At 35.3% G+C, this 19,471-nt stretch overlaps 2 long non-coding RNA genes across 2 annotated transcripts; one reads left to right on the forward strand and one right to left on the reverse strand.

The window, feature by feature from the left end:
- Positions 1 to 13,135: 13,135 nt before the first annotated feature.
- Positions 13,136 to 13,527, reverse strand: LOC146724060 (uncharacterized). The gene is made up of 2 exons (XR_014924236.1): positions 13,464 to 13,527; positions 13,136 to 13,388 (listed from the first exon to the last, which is right to left on the reverse strand). It is a non-coding gene; the product is annotated as an uncharacterized LOC146724060 (long non-coding RNA).
- Positions 13,528 to 16,413: 2,886 nt separating this feature from the next.
- On the forward strand, positions 16,414 to 17,219 carry LOC146724061 (uncharacterized). Its single transcript, XR_014924237.1, has 2 exons — positions 16,414 to 16,891; positions 16,967 to 17,219. It is a non-coding gene; the product is annotated as an uncharacterized LOC146724061 (long non-coding RNA).
- Positions 17,220 to 19,471: the final 2,252 nt, after the last annotated feature.

A 19,471-nucleotide genomic window follows, 5' to 3' on the forward strand; every position in this document is an offset into this window, starting at 1 on the left:
TTCCTGCATATTGTTAGAATGTTCGACTATATCTATACGTCGTGATAAGCAAGTTACTTGTTCTGATAATTTTTCCATAAAGGTTAATTGTGTAGCTAATTGTTCTGAAATTCCGGTTACCGAACCGTCCTCCATGTTTCTATTTTGTTCTAATGTTCGTTGAAATGTAAGTAAATTCTCCTCTCTATTTCGTAATGTTTCAGCTTGCGCTGTCAATTGGGCTTCTTTATCGTTTAAATTCTGTGTATAAAGATTAAGTTGACTACGGGTGAGTACTCTGTTTTCTGAATTGTCTGAATGTACAGGGGTTCTGGTAAGAGACATTTTGTTTTAAGATTTATAATTTATAAACTAACTTTACGTTAATTTTACTTATGAAAAACACCGATCGCACAGACCAATCTCCGCGACCTCTCAACAATCTCTTTTGGCCAATCCCACCGCTGCCACCAAAAATTAAATTGCCTTCTTGTTACGTCCAATAATTCATCTGGCGATAAATTACCTTTTGCACAAGACGGTCTTCTCTCGCGTCTACCTCGGTGGACGTTTAAGAAGCTGCTCTCTATTTGTTTTATGGGCAACCTGCTAGGCCGGCTATACCCAGAGAAGCCGAGAGCTTGAGATTCAATTGAGAGTATCGGACAGAGAAGGAACCTGTCGGGTCGGGTCGATAAATAAAGATATTTTACAAGTATAATGTCATTTATTCATTTATAAAACCTTTCTATTGATATAAAATTTATTGGTCCTGACGTGGTTCGTGGGGAGCTTGAAATTGAGTTACAATATGACTGAGCTCCAGTTCCGGATTGTTAGGCTGGTTGAGGTAAGTTATGAAGGAAGTGAAGTTATCTTGCGCTTCCTCAGGGATGACGTTATCGACGTCGTGAGTGAGACTCGCAGTGTCCTCGTTGAGAATGTGAAGGGTTTGTTCGTTGTTAAATTGTAAAATGGGATCGTACTCTGGCGATGTAATTGGTTGGTTTTGATCCGGGATATAATATTCAGGATCGGGTAAGAATTGATGATTAGGGTTCGTTATTAACGTATTTGATTCTAACGGTGAAGGCTCCGGAAATTGCGGATGAGAATAATCAATGTAAGGGGGGATATTGTTAATTGGCGAGTAAACGTCTGGAGAAAAGGATCGTACGATTATTCGTGTTGGATAAATTTGGACATTAATATTTAAGGGTCTTCTTGTTCTACGTTCGCGTAGTCTATGGAAACGTTGCTCGTCACGATCAATTTGATTCTTCCTTCGGAAGGGAGAGACCATCTAATGGTTAAATAAATTTATATGAATAATGTTTTATAGAACTGAGATAGTTAAATAGTCAAAGGTAATTGAGTGACTCACGTTTAAGTCGTGATTTACGTGTAAAGAAGTTAGAGACGTGATGAAAGGTTAATCTATACGAGAATGCCCTTCACCTGTTAATTAATTAAGCGTTGTGTCAATTATAACTGTAATTAAACGATACTGAAAAAGAATTGGTAATAATGTGGAATAGGAAAGGAATCTTAGTACGTGTATTAATATCTATATCAAGAATATTAATACTTGTACTTTCAAGCATCAAAGATTTAAGTCTTAAATATTGAAGTAATAATTCTTAGTAATTATCAAGACCTCTGTCATTCGGTTTGGTAAAGTATTCGCAACTATTGGAAAATGCAAGGTAATAAAAGCGTAAAAGAGATAGAGAGATATGTTCATCCGGCTAGGCCGGGTTCTCTGGTCCTTGTCTTAATAGGCTAATGCGACGTTCACTTTACTAAACGTGCACCTCAGAGATGACTTGCGAATGTACCTTATGACAGAGTATATTTCTATTGGTTGTAAATAGGGTCGGGTGGTGTACACTTGTCGAATGAATCAAATATCAATATGCGAAATCACTGTCAGTTGGTGTGGTAAAGTATTCGCAACTATTGGAAAATGCAAGGTAATAAAAGCGTAAAAGAGATAGAGAGATAGGTGTTCATCCGGCTAGGCCGGGTTCTCTGGTCCTTGTCTTAATAGGCTAATGCGACGTTCACTTTACTAAACGTGCACCTCAGAGATGACTTGCGAATGTACCTTCTGACAGGATATAGTTTCTAATGTGTACAGAGGAATTAGCGGCATTCAATTCGCTAATATGTGGTAGGATACAGGGTTACATACATATATAAGTAAGCAGTAATACAATAAAATACATAAGTATATTTATTATAATAAATCAAATAAGTATGCGAAATTGATTAAATTGTATTGAATAGTATTGGATAGAATATTGAATAAATCGACGATTGTAACGCAGACGTGTGCAGATGCAAATCGTAGATTGAAATAATATCGGAAACGCAGAGTAATATATGGCTTATGTCTATGTTCAAAATTCAGAGTTCGAAATGTAATGTAAGATTGAGTTAATATTGGATAATTAAATATAATGATTAAATATAATGAGTGCCCGTCGCGCTTTACTATTTAGGGATATGTGAACTGGCTTAAATATTCACAAGGTTAGACAATGTCTAATGTGCCTTGCTATGGTACACTTCGCTACTGTGTTCCTCCCTCTGAGTCTGAAGATCTGAGGAGCCTCGGTACCTCGGTCCGAAATGGCGGCTATGCCTCACCAAAATGGCGGCTATGTCTCGTTGTCTTCAGGAACTCCGTAGTAATAGCTGGTTGATTGCTGGATTAGAACTGATTGACTGGAACAACTTTCGGCGGATCACTGCCGTTCCGTGCCGGGTGCAGGGTTTATATACCGTAAAATGTGGCTCGCTCCTCCCATCGGGCGATGCGGCTTAGCCAATGGCAAGAGAGGTATGCCGGGGAAGTACCGGAGACAATCTGTTCCTGGTAGAGATTGCGACGGTTAAGTCCCGGAGAGATGGCTTCTTAGTAGCGATAGCGGCGTTCCTTTGATGACTCGTCGCCGGGCGCTCCGACTTTCCTTATCCTATTCTCGGTAGCGATAGCGGTATGCCTTTGTTGGCTATACGCTCCGACTTATCTTATCTTCTTCTTGGTAGCGATAGCGGTGCTTCTTTGGTGACTCACCGCTACGCGGCTTGCAACGGGCCTTGCAGGTTGCAACGTGTTTCAGCGTTGCATCATGTTTTGCATCATGCTTCTGGAATGTAACGGTTCTCAACCGTCTTTCTAGAACCTTCTAGAATCTTTTAAATGTTTCTTGAGAGTAAAACCGAGTTCACCTAATAAAGCGGGTTTCATACCTAATTACTACTTTACGAACGATATCTATATACGAGGTCTGGCTATTAAATAACGAGACTGCTTATGAAAAAGAGTTTTATTTTAAAAATTATTCTACAATCGAAAGCTCCCCTTCAATATACTCCCCTTCCCTCGCCACACACCGTTCCATTCGTTTTTTCCATTGGTCAAAGCAATGCTGGAAGTCTTCTTTTGTAAGAGCATTTAGGAGCTCCGCCGATTTTCGCTTCATCTTTTCCATCGACTCGAACCGGGTTCCTTTTAAGGCAGACTTGATCTTCGGAAACAGGAAAAAGTCACAGGGTGCTAAATCAGGCGAGTACGGCGCGTGTTCGAGCACTAGAGTGCCTCTAGCGGCTAAATAACGCTTCACAGACAGCGCGTTATGGGCAGGTGCGTTGTCCTGGTGCAAGATTTACTTACAATTCGTCATGTAGAATTTTTCTGACAGTTTCTTTATCGGCGTTTACAGTCTCAGCAATCATCCGAATGCTCATACGACGATCTCCGCGCACAATTTCATTTATTTTGGTCACTGTTTGCGGAGTTGAAACAGAGACAGGTCGACCTGGACGTTGGTCATCTTCGGAGCTCTCTCGGCCTTCAGAAAACCTTTTATACCATTCGAAAACGCGCGCACGAGATAGAGAATTCTCACCATAGGCCTCTTTCAACAACTTATAGCACTCAGTCGGAGTTTTTTTTAATTTAACGAGAAATTTCACATTGATCCGTTGCTCGTGTTTTTCGTCACACATAGTTATCGGCACGAGAAAAAAACACGTTCGTTTCTAACTTCTACAGAAAAAATACTACTACAGCGACAAAAACGTGCTTTCGTACTGGAATAGGAGACACTTCCAGCTATCCAACGCTGCATTCGTTTCCCACCCTACCCCTCTAGGACGCCTTCTGCGCGCACAGTCTCGTTATTTAATAGCCAGACCTCGTATTTTAGGTATTATTCTTTAGAATATGTCGACTCCTTTTGCGATTTAAAATAAAATGCATTACTTCGTAAATTTTGTTATAGATTAAGATAATCTTATTTGCTTTAATTTATATTCATATTTGCATGTAAATGGTAGAAAAGTTTAATTGTAACTTCTATTGTTATTTTATAGTTAGAGTTTAATAATCATGATAGACAGGTAAAATTTATCAATTTACATTTACATTTCGTAGTTATATGTAAATTGATAGGTAACTTGCATCAGGAACGAATTTCTAATAGTAGGTATACTATGGGGGTTCTAACTCAGGGGCAATGAGGGGTGGTGAGGGGCGGGCCGAAATCATGTTTTTTAACTTATGAGCGATTATATGCGAGACTAAATATTTGTTAATACCGGTCTTTCATGTAGGTTAGCGATTATCATGACTAATATGTTAAAGAATTAATTTTTGAAAAAATTGAAATTTTGAAATTTGTCTGGACGTTACAATATATATATATATATACATATATACTTACAATCTCGGTTCCTCAAATCTGACTCCTCCATTTCTTGGTTCGAATCTGATTCCTGGAGATGCTTATACCATATCTCGATATTATCATAATACTTGATCTTATCATAATACGCGTTCTCCATTTTTATTGTATGTCACTTTTTCACATTGTATTACACTTGTAACCTCAGCCTATTTTCGCTGACATTCGCTGCAATCCCTGATCATTGGTGCTGAACCGTCAATATGCGTTCGCATCCACGGCCGATTGTAATGTTCGAAACAGCGACGATATGTCTGAACCTCCAAATCCGTCTTGATGTGCTTCGGAAGCTTGTCCCACATATGTTCTACGAAATAGCCGCACTTTTGCAGTAAAACAATCTTTGGAATATATTGTAACTGTTCGGCACTTAAACTGAGAATGTCGGAAGCACTTGATAGCATTACAAACATCTTGAATAAAGAGAGCATGCGCTCGCCAGTGGTACTATGGCCCGGCAGCTGCATCGGTCCTCATTATATATCCCGATCATCCTTTTGTTCTTCAACGTGCGATGATGCAATTATCTCCGAAAGATGATCTTTGCCGAAACAATAATACATACGTCGCAAGACATGTCACAACCTGCAAAGACATGTCGCGAGGTCGCAAGCGGCGACACGTTCTCCCCCCGCTGATATTTCTTAGAAATATACGTATCAATCCGCTTGATTGTCGGCGCTCAAGCCTGGATTCTGCGGCAGCCATTAATAATTCGTAGAATCTTTATCTTATCTTGGGTATTAGATATCGCTGTAATAATAAATATCTAATTGTCGACGCTCACCAAAGAATCGGCGGCAGCCCTTTGCAGAATTTTTACCTTATCTTATCTTCAGAGAAAATTTAGATATCACTCAAAGACACTGCTTATCTTATCTTGTTTATGAAAACTTAGATATCGCTTAAAGACCCTGCTTATCTTATCTTATTTATGAAAACTTAGATATCGCTCAAAGACGTCGCTTATCTTATTTTATTTATAAAAACTTAGATATCGCTCAAAGACGCCGCTTATCTTATCTTATTTATTAAAACTTAGATCCAAGATATAGAAAATATCCATAGAAAAATCCAAGTGAAGAGATCCAAGTGCAACTTCAAAGATGCGGCTAAGGCCGAGTTCAAAAATTGCAACGCTCGACAAAAAGTGAAGCAAAAAGCCCTTGACAAAGTATCACTAAAAAAAAGAAAGCTCAAAAAGGGCAAGAAACAGAAGAAAATCACTGTCAAACACAGAGCTGACATAAACACGTCAGTATTTACTCACCGAGAGACCGAAAGAGGAAGAGAGAGAGAACGGAAGAGACGTGAGGCAGGACGATGGGAACCTCATCAGTAGGTATACTAGGCCTGTTCTAGGTCCCTTCTCGTGAGTCACGGCCTTGTCGTGGCGAGGGGGCTCACCCTTTGTAGGAGGATAGTCCTACAAGGGGTGCTAGCAGTGACCCGTACATTTCGTAGGGAGGTACACTGGCCTGGTGGAGCCAAAGGGCTTCGGCTCGCCACCCTTGGACGGTCACCAAGTAAAAAAAGACCAAAAAACTAACATGGAAAGGCAAACTTCGGAAAAGAAGCGTACCGGCCCAGGAGTTTCGGATGCTCCAGAGCCCGGCGGAGAGGGGGGTATAGTCCCGGTCCCCACCCCGTCGTTATCTTACGACGGGCAGAAGGATGCCAAAATGGCAGAGCCTGTAAAGGCTATGGAGGTGGAGAGTCCATCTGAATCAGAGGACTCATATGAATCAGAGGGAGACGAGGAAGCAGGCGGCATGTCAACAGCATTCATGCTGAATCGGTGTAGGAGGGAGTGTTCCAAGGTTTTCTCACGAATTAACGTGGAGCAAGAGGATATGGAAGACCAAGTAACAGTTGAACTGCTCTATGATGAACTGACCGAATGGAAAATCCGGTTGGTAAGGGTGAAGGAATATATAGATATCATAGAGCAGAGAGTGGAAAACAGCAAGCGGGACAATGCAACCCTGAAAAATGCATGCATGAACCAGAAGGGCAATTCCACTCAGGAGAGGAAAATAGATATTGGCCTAGATCCCTGGTTACCGAACACCTGTACCAGAGGGACCAATACGGAAGAGGCAGGCCCTATAATAATGGACAGGGTGGAGTCTCCTCCCTCATAGGCGACGGAACTGCAAGAGGAAATAAAGGATTTGCGGTGCGTCATGAGGGAGGAGATGAGTAAGAACTCCCGTTGGAGAGACCATCTTGCAGAGATGATGGGAGGAAAACGTCCGCACGCAGGAAGAGAAGAGGAAGGAGAAACTGCTGCGGTTGGAAAGAGAGCAGAAGGGGCGACGGGTGCAGTGAAAGTAACTCAGACCCCGGACGCTCTAAAGAAGAGGAGAACGAGTCGAAAGGAAGAAGGCGATAAAGGAGGAGCTTCTCTAACTTTCGACAGAGTTCGTCGAGCCAAAAGAAGAGACTGAGGTCCGGAAGGAGGTGTGGTCCAAGGTCATTGGTCGTCGTAAGCAAAAGAAGGCGACAACGCCAAGGAAGCTCGAAACTAATAAGAGGGACCAAATAGGAGAGAAGAAGGAAGTGCAGCTGAGGTGCTACCGCTGCCTGTGTTTTGGACACATGTGGCGGCGGTGCACCTTGGCCTTGGACAAGAGCTCCCGCTGCTATCGCTGCGTACAAAATAAGATACGTACAAAATAAGACTGCTTCCTCCAAAAGATTGCATAAAGAAATATTAGTGATCTTGCAGAAATAAGTTTAGAAGTCTAATAAAAAAAATCTCGGTTGTAGAATATTTTATTCACATGTGTATGTGCGAAATGACATTTGGGAATAATACAGAGCAGAAAATTAGTTGCGCGATGTCGCGATAGATGGAGCTGCAATTGTACAGTTTGACAAGGACAGACAGTCATATTATTTTCGTCTCTCTCATACATAGAATAATATAACGCAAAACGTCTGCCTCTTTGTCAACATAGAGTTTCCTTCAAGAAAGGCTGGATGAAAATGTTAGTATATTTCTTTATATGCATGCATGTATGTATGTATGTATGTATGTATGCGTATATATGCGTAGAAAATGTTCATAAAGAAATATATATATATATATATATATATACATACCTATCAATTTATTTAGCTATCTGTCTGTGTATCTATCAAACTATCTATCGATCTACCTATCGATCAACATATCTATCTATCTATCTATCTATCTATCTATCTATCGATCTATCTGTGGTCCTGTTTCTGTCTCTCTGTCTTTTCTCTCTTTTCTACATTGCATTCTTTCATACGTGCACACGTATATATAATTTTTTAAAAATAATCTGCATTACATATATAAAAATAATTAAATTTATAATCTAAAAATATATAAAAATCTTTTATGAATATAATTGATTATAAAGTTTTAGTGGATAATTTTTTGTAATAAATAAATGATTTATATGATTTATTCTTATCTAACTACTGCTCTGTTTTGATAATAATAGTATTATTATATTCAATCTCTAAAATACTTTTATATAAATTATTTATTTATTACAAAGGATTATTTACTTTATAATTAAAAATAACTGTGAGACGACCCAACTGGCTTAAATTGTTTATTATTATTAATTTGATGTCATATACAAGAAAAGACAACGTTTCGACCTTAAGTTTAGGTCCTTATCAAGTCTAAAATTAAAAATTAAAAACAATACCAATAAATGTACATACAAGAATTTCAATTTTTAAGAAAGCAAAGCGTAAACCAAGATTGTAATAACAAATTAAAACGTACCTTACAAAATCTTTAGTACAATATATAATTAAGTTTTTTCATTTTACACATGTTAATATAAATACTGTGTCAAGTAAAACGTTCCCTATGGATGGTAAAGGCGAACTAAATTAAACAGCTTTGATTATTCTATCATAAATCGGATTCAAATTCTCTGTGTCTTTCTGTAGGTTGATCGTGTTGTTACATTTTTTTATAAAAAACATTTCAGCACTCTCTCTTTTCCTAGTGTTTGTTTCTCGATGTAAAATATTTAAGTTTGTCCATTTAAAGTTGTTTTGGAAGCGTTTTTGCGACTATCGCTCGCCTCGACTTATTGTCTGCGCGAGCGAGCACACAACTGATCAACCAAAAAACTATATACATAAACACGGCTTGTTATTGCCCGCGCTCTGATTTCGTGTTATTTCCCTCTTTTTTCTCCGAAACCGGCGGGTTCCTGCGATCCGACGGTCGATTCCGAGTAAGTCTGCGTTCAGCCGTCTAAGCGATCACAAGTCAGTGATACTCCATCGAAACAGTTTTCGCTCTGTATTCTGCGAAAAGTGCGTTCACCGAATACCTCCGAGTTTGTGGATCTTTGCGCTGTAGCGATTTTAACCCGCTCCCGTTGAAAGAAGGACGAGCGAAAGACTACCAGACCAGAGGAACGACACCATAATTATTATTTAATTAATAAAATTAAAGGGAGCCTACGAAAACCAACCCGGCTATCGTCAATCGTCCTTAATATTCCTTGCCCACCGATCGTTCAATAAACGATTAAAACCACACAAAAGTCATGCGAAAAATCATTTCTATGTTTGCTTATAACATTCTGGTTGCTGACATGCATTTTTATATTATTCATGTGTTCTTTAATCCGAGTATTAAGGTGTCTTTTAGTTTGTCCAATGTATGTGGCGTCACAGTCGTTGCAGTCAACTTTATAAACTATCTCGGTCATATCGGCTTTAGGTAATTTGTCTTTTCGGGGTTTAATAACAATATCTAGTTTTTTTGGAATCGTATAAATAACACTTAAGCCTGTTTTCTTAATAAATCTCTCAATAGCTTCACTTAGGTTCCTAACAAACGGCATTAAAATACAAGACAAAATATCAAATACATTATTTTTGTCAACTACGTTATGAGAATTTCTTAAAAAAACATGTTTTTTTATACACATAACGCTCGATGACCGTCCTAGGGAAACAATTATTCGACAAGATTTGTTTAACCATCTGTAAGTATTCATTATGAAACCGTTTATCCGATAACAAAATAGCGTGATCGACTAAGTTGTTAATGGTGTTAACTTTGTATTTAAACGGATGATTAGAATAGTAGTTTAAATATCTACCGGAGAAGGTGGGTTTCTGGTACCAACTAGTCAATAGTTTACCATTGTTTCTAAAAACCAATGTATCCAGAAAGTTAATCTTGTTATTTATCTCTGTTTCATGCGTAAATTGCAAACGGTGATGGTAATTATTAAACGTAGTCAAAATGGTATCAATTTTATTGCGTGGTACTACTGCAAAAATATCATCAACATACCTATAATAAACTGAAATGTCAAACTGTAAAGAGCTTAAACACTCTGTCTCAAGATCAGCCATAACTAACTCTGCTAAAATAGGTGAAAAGAGGGATTCCATTGGAGTACCATGTATCTGTTCATAAAATTGATCGTTGAAACGAATACTAGTAGATTCTAATATAACGTCGATTCCATATAAAAATTGTGCCAAACTAAAGTTTGTGTTACATGAAATATCCCTCCAACGTTTTTCAATAGATTTTAAAACTAATTCCTTAGGAATGTTTGTGAATAAAGATGTGACGTCAAGAGAAATTAACATTTCACTATCCTCAATATTCAAATTCTTGATTTTATTCGCGAACGTCCAACCGTCTTTAATATGTGAGGTAGGTTTTGTAACTGATTGTTCCAATATATCATGTAAAAAACGCGCTATACTGTAAACCGGGCTCCCAAGTGACGAAACAATTATGCGTAAAGGCGCGTTAACTTTGTGGATTTTCGGTAGACCGTAACACCGTGGGAGATTCCCATTCGTGGTATTAAGACGTTTATATGTCATTTCATCAATCAATTTATTATCCCGCCATGATTTGATTAAAGAATTGATTCTATTAGATACTTTTTTGAAAGGATCTTTTTTCAGTTTAGTATAAGTAGATTGATCACTCAGTGAAACATTCATTTTGTCAATATCATCTTTTTTGTCCATAATAACTGTAGTTTGACCCTTATCGGCTTTCATAACTAAAATGTCATCGTTATCACGTAGAAAACTATGACATTGTTTAGAGTTATTTATAATATTTCTATCTATGTAGCTAGTGTGCTTCTTTTTGCTAAGAAATCCATATACCGCTTTAGTTACCCCGTTTCTTGTCGATTCAACAAGAGCATTAGGAATCTTAGTGCAATTAATTTCTAGGTTCTTAGCTATATCGATAACAATGTTAGTGCGGTCATTCTTATAATTCTGTGAGACAGGCAACCCGAATTTATCACCTAAGCTTAAAAAATCTAGAATGTTCTCTGGAATAATTTTATTACTCAAATTTACTATCCATTTCGATCTGTCAATTTTACTAAAGGGGTTAAGTGAAACATTATTATTTCGTATTAAATTATTGAACTTTTTAATTGCGTTATCCTTTTTCGTTTTATTAAAAATAAACAATTTATGATTAAGTTCAAAAAATCTGTCGATTAAAGTACGTGGAAGTAAGTCAAACAGCCTTTTTTTAATGTTATATAGTTTGGAATGTAAGTACTTTACGTTATAGTTTAAATCTTTAATTTCTAAGTTCAACAATCTAACTAGAGTTTGTCTAGAAAAATAATCAAATTTTTGGTTTACGCTATTACTGTAGAAAAAGATGTTCAATTTCAATTTCTTGATGTGTGGTGGAAGTAAATCAAATCTTCTGTAGCGAAGCAGGAAAATTAGTTGATGTTTCGATGTAAATATCTTCTTCTTGGTATCAATCCATGATTTCAGCAATAATGTGTGGTTAAATCCATAATGATCGGAGATTGTTTGAAAAAAACCATATCTCCGTGTAAGCACCATCATTCGGTCAATGTGCAATAAAATTAATAGCAGGTAATCTTGTATCGCCAGTGATGAATAAAATTAAAAATCAAATTAATAATAATAATCAATTTAAGCCAGTTGGGTCGTCTCACAGTTATTTTTAATTTTATTCATCACTGGCAATACAAGATTATTTGCTATTAATTTAATTATAATTATTATAGATAGGCCTGTTATACACATACACACACACGCACACACACACTCACATATAACTTGTTAGCTAGAATGTGGACAAAAAAAATGTTTACACCCTAATCTACATACATACATGCATACATATATATATATATATATATATATATATATATATGTATATGTATATATATATATATATATATAATGTAATATTAAAGATTTAAACTATAACGTAAAGTACTTACATTCCAAACTATATAACATTAAAAAAAGGCTGTTTGACTTACTTCCACGTACTTTAATCGACAGATTTTTTGAACTTAATCATAAATTGTTTATTTTTAAGGGGATGCCGGAGCGTTGGCCGAACTCCGACGGGTTAGCGCTCTCATTTGAGTGGAACTAAAATTGTCGATAATTATCGATAATTTTAATTCCGCTATTATCGATAATAATCCATATATGTCAAAAAGCTATTTTAGTGTGTTCAACATATTGAAATCAGACAATATAATATATTTTTACTGTCGAATCATCTCGCACACGCATCTAAGCGTCAATGACAGTAAAACATACATATATAAATGTGTCTCTTTATGACATAGTTGAACACAATTTCAATATTGCTCTTTTATATATTTTGATGATATATGCATATTTTCATGTATTTTTCAAAGGAAATATACAATCTACCATATATATATATATATATACAAGGTGGTTCAAAAGTCCGGCAACGGTCAATTATGTCCAAGAAATAGTGGTCTTATGAATAAAATATAAAAATTGCAGGGTTCAACCCGGGAAAAATTTTTTATATATAATTATATCTAAATAATTATATAATTATACATAATTATATGTGAAATATGTTCATTTTATATATAATTAAATTTATTTATATATAAATTATGAAGTTCATGTATAATCTCATGTCAAGTTATATATGAAACATTATATATATTTATATATGTGAATACTTATTTATTATATATACAATATATATATATATATATATTTATATAAGTATATGTATATAAAAAGCTCTTTTATCTAATTATATATAGACATATTTCATATTTAATTTTGCAATTATATGTATACTTTTATATATTTCTATATAATTTTATATTGTTATATATAAAAATTGTTTCTAGGAAAAATAAGATATTTTCTGGTGACCTTTACTTTGACGTAGGGGTCAAATTTAGAGGTCATTGTAAGATCAACTTTTATTAAACAAAACCCTCTATTTTTATTAGATATTCTTGTAGCTTATCTCGAGAATTATCCAAAACACTAATAAAATAAAATCTCAACGGCAATCGGAGCCTGTGCGGACGACATGCACAAAATTAATAAATTAAAATGAGATCTCAAATCAAACTCATTTATTAAATTCTAAACGTTTCGACCCACTTCGGGTCTTCTTCAGTAGCTGCAAAATACAAAGAAACAAAAATAAAAGATAATCGGTACAAACAGAAAATTATAAAACTCATATACATACAATCCGCAAATAAATTAAATATCATTCTCCTCCCTATTCAAACCGTCCGGCCGTCGGAGCGTCTCCCTAACGGTGACCATCGTCAGGAAGGAAGCAGAGCAGTGACTCCCTTACCAACACTAATCAACATAGTATAGATTAAACGTAGAAAAATCCACAAAAATTAAAAATTAAAAACCGGGAAGTACACTCACCCCGACAGTAAAAACAGAGAGAAGACGATGCTACACGTGACACATCACTCTAACGACTGTGCGGTATTCTATCTCGACACAGTCGATACATATATACGCAAAAAACAAATATAAAAATATAAAAATAAAATATGAAAATAAAAATAAAAACAACTAAAACTTATCGGCACTCATGTCAAAGGTCTAATAAAAAAACCCGGCTATGTATAATCACAAAGCTAGATTTTGGTAAATTTTTCTATTAACAGATCAAAATTCTCGTTTAATTTATCAGTGTCGCTATGTAAATTTAAACTATTCCTCTGCCGTTTTATGTGGATCATTTCGGATATCAAACGTTTACCTAAAAAAGGCTCTTCGTCTAAGACTTTTACATCCTCCCAATTAAATTCATGGTTCAATAATCTATGTTCCGATATGACTGATAATTGTGACGCGTTTCTTTTTATGTTGTTGCGATGTTCTTTCATCCTAGTTTTCAACAATCTACCCGTCTGCCCTACGTACGACGCATCACAATCCATACAATCAATTTTATAAACTACATTGTTATGGAGTTCCCTTGGTAACTTATCCTTGTGTACTTTAATGAATTTACGGAGACTGTTAATTGCTGTATAGGATGGAATGACATCCAAATCACGTGTAATGTCCTCAATTCTCTTCGATACATTATTAATATACGGAATATTAAAGTACGAAACTTTTTTCTGCGTAAGGATCTTGTCATTGCATATATTTGCTCTATTGTTATGCAACTTATTATTGTAGCGGAAGAACAACTTTTTTAACCGCGCTTGTAATGTTTGAAATATCAAATTGAGAGGATAATTATTAGACAAAAGAACTCCAATCATAGACTCAAAGTTACCTTTATGGAATTTCGGATGAGATAGCCAAAAAACTCTATCAATGAGGCTGATAATGGTGTCTTTTTTATGACAGAGAGGATGCTGCGATTCAAAATTTAAATATCTGCCTGAATACGTCGGCTTATGAAACAAATCAAACTCAATGCTCCCATTATTTATAATAATGGTGACGTCTAAAAAATTCAATCGGTTGTCAACCCCCTCCTCCATGGTGAACTGCAATCTAGGATGGAAAGAATTGAAAGTGTTTAAAACAATTTTAAGCATGGAGGGTGGGGCCGCCAACGCGATATCGTCAACATATCTAAAATAAAATGGAAATGACATTGGAATCGCAGCAATCGCTCTACTCTCCAAATCTTGCAATGTGATATCCGCAATGATCGGTGAGAGGGGGGAACCCATAGGCGTGCCAAAAGTCTGTTGATAACATACATTATTAAACATAAAATAAGTCGAATTCATAATAAAACGAATTGCCAATAAAAATTCATCTCGTGGAATAATACACTCTTTTTCAATATACCCCCATCTGTTAATTAAACTATCAATAGCCATATCCAATGGTACATTGGTGAACAATGATGCAACATCTAGTGAAACTAGTTTCACATCACTATCCACACATAAACCATTTAATTTGTTCACTAATTGGAAACTATCAGAAATAGCCGAATCAGGTTTCGGAATTGCCTTATATATTATCTTATGTAAAAATTTTGCCAAGTAATAAAGAGGTGTATTCCTAGATGACACGATGACACGTAAAGGGCAACTCGGTTTATGCACCTTCGGCAGACCATACGCTCTCGGTAGAACCCCGTCCGTGCAGTTCAGGGATTTATATGTTGTTGAAGAAATGTAATTCTTCATTTTCCATCTCATTAAAATTCCGTGTAATTGATTAATTAGGTTCCTAGTCGGATCTTTTTTAACAACAGTATAAGTATCCCGGTCAGCCAGCAAATCACACATTTTGTCCATGTACATATCTCTGTTCATTGCAACCGTGATGTTACCTTTATCCGCCTTCATAAATAAAATATCGGGATTGTCTTGGATGAATTTACCCGTCAATTTGTAAGCCTTACAAAAACTATTTTTTGTGTGAGCTTTTTCAGACATGGAAATATGGAATTTATTTATTATGGGAAAGGCTCTATTTCTGACTGCAGATCGTTTTTCCACAGGGAGTTTAAAAATATTTTGTTCTACATTCTTCAACAACTCTATGGTGGTTTTATCTTTGTCAAATACTGGCAGACAGAAGTTCTCTCCTAACCGCAACAAATCTCGAATTTCAACCGGTATCGACACGGATGATAAATTTAAAAACCATTTATCTCTTTTGTCAGCAACATCAGGATTTAAAGAAACAAAGGAAGTCGGGTTCAAGGAAACGCTGAGAGACTGAGACGGCCCTGACTCACATGGCCTTGAAGAAAATTCTTTCGTACATGTGTAATAATATTGGATAGGACGAATATTTCTATTATTGAATTTATTTTGTTTATCTAAGAGCCATATAAATAATGGGAGCATTGAGTTTGATTTGTTTCATAAGCCGACGTATTCAGGCAGATATTTAAATTTTGAATCGCAGCATCCTCTCTGTCATAAAAAAGGCACCATTATCAGCCTCATTGATAGAGTTTTTTGGCTATCTCATCCGAAATTCCATAAAGGTAACTTTGAGTCTATGATTGGAGTTCTTTTGTCTAATAATTATCCTCTCAATTTGATATTTCAAACATTACAAGCGCGGTTAAAAAAGTTGTTCTTCCGCTACAATAATAAGTTGCATAACAATAGAGCAAATATATGCAATGACAAGATCCTTACGCAGAAAAAAGTTTCGTACTTTAATATTCCGTATATTAATAATGTATCGAAGAGAATTGAGGACATTACACGTGATTTGGATGTCATTCCATCCTATACAGCAATTAACAGTCTCCGTAAATTCATTAAAGTACACAAGGATAAGTTACCAAGGGAACTCCATAACAATGTAGTTTATAAAATTGATTGTATGGATTGTGATGCGTCGTACGTAGGGCAGACGGGTATATTGTTGAAAACTAGGATGAAAGAACATCGCAACAACATAAAAAGAAACGCGTCACAATTATCAGTCATATCGGAACATAGATTATTGAACCATGAATTTAATTGGGAGGATGTAAAAGTCTTAGACGAGGAGCCTTTTTTAGGTAAACGTTTGATATCCGAAATGATCCACATAAAACGGCAGAGGAATAGTTTAAATTTACATAGCGACACTGATAAATTAAACGAGAATTTTGATCTGTTAATAGAAAAATTTACCAAAATCTAGCTTTGTGATTATACATAGCCGGGTTTTTTTATTAGACCTTTGACATGAGTGCCGATAAGTTTTAGTTGTTTTTATTTTTATTTTCATATTTTATTTTTATATTTTTATATTTGTTTTTTGCGTATATATGTATCGACTGTGTCGAGGTAGAATACCGCACAGTCGTTAGAGTGATGTGTCACGTGTAGCATCGTCTTCTCTCTGTTTTTACTGTCGGGGTGAGTGTACTTCCCGGTTTTTAATTTTTAATTTTTGTGGATTTTTCTACGTTTAATCTATACTATGTTGATTAGTGTTGGTAAGGGAGTCACTGCTCTGCTTCCTTCCTGACGATGGTCACCGTTAGGGAGACGCTCCGACGGCCGGACGGTTTGAATAGGGAGGAGAATGATATTTAATTTATTTGCGGATTGTATGTATATGAGTTTTATAATTTTCTGTTTGTACCGATTATCTTTTATTTTTGTTTCTTTGTATTTTGCAGCTACTGAAGAAGACCCGAAGTGGGTCGAAACGTTTAGAATTTAATAAATGAGTTTGATTTGAGATCTCATTTTAATTTATTAATTTTGTGCATGTCGTCCGCACAGGCTCCGATTGCCGTTGAGATTTTATTTTTATTGTAACACAATAATTCGAGCCGAGATTAACTGTTTTTATACTAATAAAATATTTTTTAATGTACTTATTGAGTTATAAAGGTTTGAAGTGAACAATTCTTTTATAAAATTGACAATATCTTGTAAAACATTCAATTTTCATTATACATTTATACTTTTTATGCACGGAATAATAAGACCAATCAATAGGTGCAAAGAAAACACAGTTGCAAAAGACGTATGTAATTTTCAAGAAGCAACTGCCCAGCAAACATTATAATTGCTATATAACACGTAAATAACGTGCATGTAACATGTAACATACACGTTAGTTGTAATTTCCCACATATGGATTCTATTATTTATTGTAATTATAGATAGGATAGTGACTTAGCGAAAGATTATCTTTCGGCATCCTACAATATCGATGCTATCTGGGATGTAATTACAATAAATAAATAACATATGTCATATTACAAATGTTACATCTATGAGTGAGAAATTACCGTATATGTTACATGTAACGTGCACGTTATATAGTATTATATACATGTAACATAGCAGTTATATTTTGTGTTTGCTGGGTGCATTTTCTTTACACCAAATTGGTCTCATTATTATGTGCATAAAAATAAAAAGTATGATAACGTAAATAAAAAGTATGATAACGATAACTGAATATTTTACAAAGATATAATTTTATGTCAAACAATTACTTCGAATCTTTATAATTCAAAAAGTACTTCATGAAAAAATGTTTTGAAAATCTCTCCTCCAATTTTAAAGTCGACCAGACTGGCAATAATTTATTTTAAATAATTAGTTAAATTACAACGTTTCGGCTGTCATTGCAGCCCTTTTCAAGTAATCTATAAACAATTATATACATATAAATATACTCTTAATGCGCTTAATCATACAAATAATTATAAACTTACAAAAATATATATGTTTACATACCAGATTAATACAATAAATCATATTCACAGCAAACCCCCGACAAAATTAACCATTGTTTTGATGAACAATGTATAACTGACAGAAGTAAGCACGAAATAAATAGATGTTGATTGTTAGCAGGAAACTTAGTCACTACGCGTTGAGAAAATAGAAAACCAAAGTACTGTGTCTTTCGCAATTTTTAAAACGTCAATACAAAGTCAAATAAATAAATAAATAAATGAATAAATATGTAACATATGACAATATAATATATTAAATAGCTTCAAGAACGCGATCATAAATCCCACTGAAATTCTCCGTATCTTTTTGTAAATTAATGCTTTTTCTTTGGTTTTTTATATAGAACATTTCTGCTATTTCTCTTTTTCTTGTTTATTTTTCTTGATGCAGAATCACAGGAGAATCCCAACGGAACTCATGATCGTTGCAAGTCCGATGCAAACTAACAACTGAGTGTGATGTCGTGTCTTTTTTGATGTTATTTTTATGTTCCTTAATACGTGTTTCTAAATGTCGCTTTGTTTGTTCAATATATGTAGAGTCACAATTCGCGCATTCGATCTTATAAACGACATCGGTTCTTTTTAAGTTATCAATACTATCTTTTCCTCTTTTTATCAATGTGTCTAATTTTTTTGGAACGGTATATAATACACCGATTCCATTTTTGTTTATGCAACGAGTAATATTTTCGCTCAAATCTCTAATATACGGCAACACTATAACATTTCGTGTATCAAATTTATCTCGATTAGACGCACCAAAATTACCGCCAAATTTAATCGCCCTAAGTCTCCTGTTAACAATTTTGTTTATGACTGTTGACGGGTAACAATTGTTACGAAGAATTCGTTTGACTAAGATGATGTTTTTCTCGTAAAACATAGGGTCAGCGAGTAAAATAGCCCTGTCCACGAGGCTTGTGATCACACTAATTTTATAACGCATCGGATGGTTCGAAAGAAAATTTATATAACGGCCTGAAAACGTAGGCTTACGGAACCAGTCAGTCATCAATTTGCCATTAACTCGTATAACGTTTGTGTCTAAAAAACTTAAGGAACAATTGTTCTTCAATTCAAACGTAAACTTTAGTCGAGTGTGAAAGCTATTAAAAATCGTAAGCATATCCTCCACTTTACATTTCGGAATAATTGAAAAAATGTCATCAACAAATCTGAAATAACAAAAAAATGTTTTATTATAATGCTTCGGAAAGCTGTCGAGATAAGCTAC

Source organism: Nylanderia fulva, unplaced genomic scaffold (genome assembly GCF_048542155.1).
Source record: "Nylanderia fulva isolate GAGA-0341 unplaced genomic scaffold, ASM4854215v1 Scaffold151, whole genome shotgun sequence".
NCBI classification, from domain to species: domain Eukaryota; kingdom Metazoa; phylum Arthropoda; class Insecta; order Hymenoptera; family Formicidae; genus Nylanderia; species Nylanderia fulva.